Raw genomic sequence first — 4380 nt, 5'->3', positions numbered from 1 at the left:
ACGACACGCTCTTCTTCCCCCTCGCCATCGAAAGCTGCTCCTAATGCCACAAAGTCCTCCCCTCCTGTCTTATTCTTACCCTTTGCTTTGTTGTTTTCTCCCGCGACCGCGTCAGTGGTAGCCCCTTCGTGACCATCACTGACGTTTCCGCCACTGCTTTCCGGCGTGGCAGGTTCGGCTGTCTATAGCTGCATTCGAATCGGAGCCAGCTCCGTTCGCGGTGCTCGCCTCGATGCGTTCACCATTGCTTTGCGGAATGGTGGCCCTCAGCTGCATTTCTACGTTGGCTAGCTTTTCTTCTACCTCCTTCCTCCGCTTCTGCTCGCTTTTCAGTTCCTTTTCTAGCTTTCCAACCCGCTTAGCCAGCTTATCCTTCTCCTGCTCTACACGGTCTAGCCGCGACCCTAGCACACACATCCTACAGATAAAATCTGCACGGCTCGCTTCGCGTGCTGACTCAAACCGCGTTCCTTCCAACGCGTAAGAACGCTCGCACTCAGAACAACGCACGCGTGGGTCCCCCCTAGTACCAACCATCATCTTGTACTAACAAGGCGTAGACGTGACAAAATACAATTATTCGTTACCTACTTGTATCTAAGCGAAAAGACCAAGAAACTGAAAAGCACGAAAAAGTAATCTATAAAACTCGCTCGGCTAAGCTAACACTCCTAAAAAAACAAAGAGCGAAATATAGAATAAGAAAACTTATCCCTTTGGCACGCTTCTCCTGCTGCGCTGAGAACTCGGCACGTCCGTTCCCGTCCGTTCCCGCACGTCCGTTCCCGGATGGACGCTATGAGCGTCCCCTTTGAAATGGGGTGGTAGGTTGCGCCACCAAGCTCTTTCTCTCATTTTCCCTAATGCAATACCTATATTTTTGAGGAAACGCAAAGAATTCGCAGCATCAAACTTTTTGAGCCATTACTGGGAACTCTGTCCCAGGTTGAAGGTGAGAGCGCCTCGTAGCGCTCTGAACTGTACGTATTATGAACCGGGGCGGAATGCGTTTCGAGCGCTCAATTTCAACCAGACGATTGTACACTGCTCCGCGAGAGCACTCTAGAGCGCTCGAAAGCCACCAGTAGAATGTACCATTAGACTGCATGTACGCACGTCGCGGACGATATAGTACAGTCGGCATGCAAAGTTTATGGGCAACGCAGGAACCTGTTAAAAACCTATTTTCGCAGCCTGTCATTCAGCCTGGTATTCGGAATTCCAGCCTGTATACATTATGTTGTTGTCGTCATTGTCGTCATTGTTGTTGTCGTCATGTAGTTGTCGTCGTTGTCGTCATGTAGTTGTCGTCGTTGTCGTCATGTTGTTGTCGTCGTTGTCGTCGTTGTCGTCATGTTGTTGTCGTCGTTGTCGTCATGTTGTTGTCGTCGTTGTCGTCGTCGTCGTCGTCGTCGTCGTCGTCGTCGTCGTCGTCGTCGTCGTCGTTGTTGTCGTTGTTGTTGTCGTTGTTGTTGTTGTTGTTGTTGTTGTTGTTGTTGTTGTTGTTGTTGTTGTTGTTGTTGTTGTTGTTGTTGTTGTTGTTGTTGTTGTTGTGTTGTTGTCGTCGTTGTTGTTGTTGTCGTTGTCGTTGTTGTTGTTGTTGTTGTTGTTGTTGAAAGCATGAATACATGTGTATATTGACAGAAAACGAAGGGAAGACAACTGTGCCGCCGACGAAAGGGGCACAAGGCCTGCCTACTCTTCAGAAAGGAGGAGACAGAAATAATAAAGCAGCGGACAGGTAGGATGACAGATCGCAAACAAGAAAGTAAAACAATGACAAACCAATAGACGTGCGGCAGTAAGAACAGCAGAAACATCACCGCAGTTTGCACTAACTACGAAACAATGTTAAAAAAAATCGAAGAAAGAATTTCCGCGGTGTCGTCGTCGCTCGCAACCAAAGGAAAAAAAATGCTAAAGATCGAAGCCGAGCAATAGTAAAAGTCCGAGGTCTGTTGAACAGAAATTCCAAGACCTGCAGGCACCACTTTCAAAAATATCGATCCCCAAGATATCCTTGAAAGAGGGATTGGCGTTGCAGTTAAGGTCGCCCCGAACTGCTAGAGGAAACTTTTGGGAAACTGTTAACACAAACGCCGATGGAACGTATAAAATAAAAGAGATAATTCGGATCTTGCGTAGCGCCCTGCCGCAACGCGAAATTCCACCATGCACTAGCTATAGAGTTTAGAGTCGAATACAGTGCAAAAAAAATAAATTCTGGAGTTTTACATGCCAAAACCCCGACCTGATTAGGAGACATGCCATAGTAGGGGACTCCGGATTAATTTTCATCACTTGGGGTTCATTCGCGTGCACGTAAATCTAAGTACATGGCCGTTTTTGCAATATGCCCTCATCGAAAACATACTTAGCATCGAAACATGCCACTAAGCAACCAAGGTTATTTTTTTCCTTATTGCATGGAATTATGAGTAGTGTCATGCGAAAAATAGTTACATTACATTAAGACACACATTAAAACATTGCGGGGGATGCTTAGCACTTTCTAAGAATGTGAAGGCGAAAACCTAGTTGGACCCATAGCGATGTGGAATGAAGCTCTGAGCCCACGCGACGACGTATACAAGGCGCGCGAGCGCGCTGCCGCCGTTTCCAGAACGTTCTACGGGCGCCGCCGCTGACATTTCCCTCCTCCTCCCCAGCGCCGCTGTTGCCCTTTCCCTCAACTGGCGCTGAGTGCGAAGGGCAGTATGGGAACGCTAGCACATAATTGCATTTGCAAACGTTAGCGCTGGCCCCATTACTCCTTTGCAGATTCCACGCACCGCCTCATATTTACGGTAGCCCCCAAAGTCGTCTAAGTTGCATTATTGCTGCATTCCGCTTGCCCTTTATTTTGTGATGAGCGGCGTCGGAGCCAGCTGTGGAAGACGACGACGCACGCGCGAGCAGTGGCACGAGCGCGAGGCAAGCTCGCTCTCCCTTTCTGTACTTCACAGCGACCTTGAAACATGGAGATTTAAGGATCTTGCCTTTAAAATATCGCAGTTTCGCCCTAAAGGCGAAGCATCGTTTGCGATAGCAAATTAGTAGACGGATATACGAAGTGACCATGTTAGTTTCATCGGCAGTATAAACTTGCAAACATTCACTTACTAAATGAATTAACAAGCACGTGTCACGCACGCACAGGTAAACATGAACCCATCTCACTCGGTGACCACGGAAACTAGCTGTCAAAACGCTGGCATGAAGAAGCGTGGCAGCAGCCTGCGAACGAAATGACCTTCGCGCTGTCTCTCGCTTCAACGCGAACCAAATGTCGAAAGCACACCGCATACGAAGCTACCGGCACTCCGCATACTTCGTCCACATCGCAGGTTGTTTTGAAGATGAGGCCCGCGCGGGCGCGCACTTTGTCCACATCGCAGATCGCTTTCAAGATACGGCGCCCGCGTGGCCGCGCCGTAAGTAGCAGCCGCCGGATGTCGAACGCCCCACTCACCCCAACCCCTCACCTCCCGCGTGCTTCGCGCGCGACAGAAGACGGCGCGCTTCCGCGCCGCCTTCCTTTCTTGCGCGCGCGAGATTGGGCAGCGATCGCCGGCTGACCCTCGCAAGCTTTCACTCGCATGTACACGTACGGTATACAGGGCGGCCCGGTCAGCATCGGTGCGGTTTCTTGGAGATGTTATAAGTAAGCGTTGCACCAAAGGGCTTCACCGCTATGTGGAGCGTTTTTGTGACACTGCGAGTGCACCAGCGTGGCCTCCGAGATCGTGGCAGGAGTTCGTAGCACCGATGCATGGCCTCCAAGACCATCGCGACAAACGCACGTCGGCGATTTCGAAAGCCGCGCTCACTACTGCGGAATAAAAGTGGGGAATATAGAAACAATCAATATATAGATCGGCTAAACGGAAAGTTTAGCGAATGTGCAGCCGATCACATGTGAAAAAAGAATTCGTACTTACGAATTTCGTGCTAAATGTTAAACTTTCTTAGAGCAGTTCCGCTACCTTTAGGGCAGACAGACAGACAAAGAACTTTATTCACAAGGTCCTGAGAAGCCCTGCCCAAGGGCAGAGCTGAGTGCCGCTCCGACATAAAAGAAGGTCATTATAAGTACTTAAAGTGACGATGCTCTTGATTGCTTTTTACATCTAAGCGCTTAATTATAGTGGGGAACACTCAAGTTTCGGTGTATTACCGCAAGCTCTGCATTAAAATCAGCCACCAAGTTGTCTTAACGCGTCCACTTCTTGTGCAGGCAACGGTGAAATTAGGCGCTGTTAGAACGTTGCGTCACGCACGAATTTATATTTACATTAGTAGAAAATACATGGATATATAATGACCGGGAAAACGAATGTTACGTATGCCTATTATAAAATACACTTTAAAAAATAGTTG

Source organism: Dermacentor silvarum, chromosome 10 (genome assembly GCF_013339745.2).
Source record: "Dermacentor silvarum isolate Dsil-2018 chromosome 10, BIME_Dsil_1.4, whole genome shotgun sequence".
Classification (NCBI taxonomy): domain Eukaryota; kingdom Metazoa; phylum Arthropoda; class Arachnida; order Ixodida; family Ixodidae; genus Dermacentor; species Dermacentor silvarum.
Note: the sequence above shows the minus strand (reverse complement) of the source record.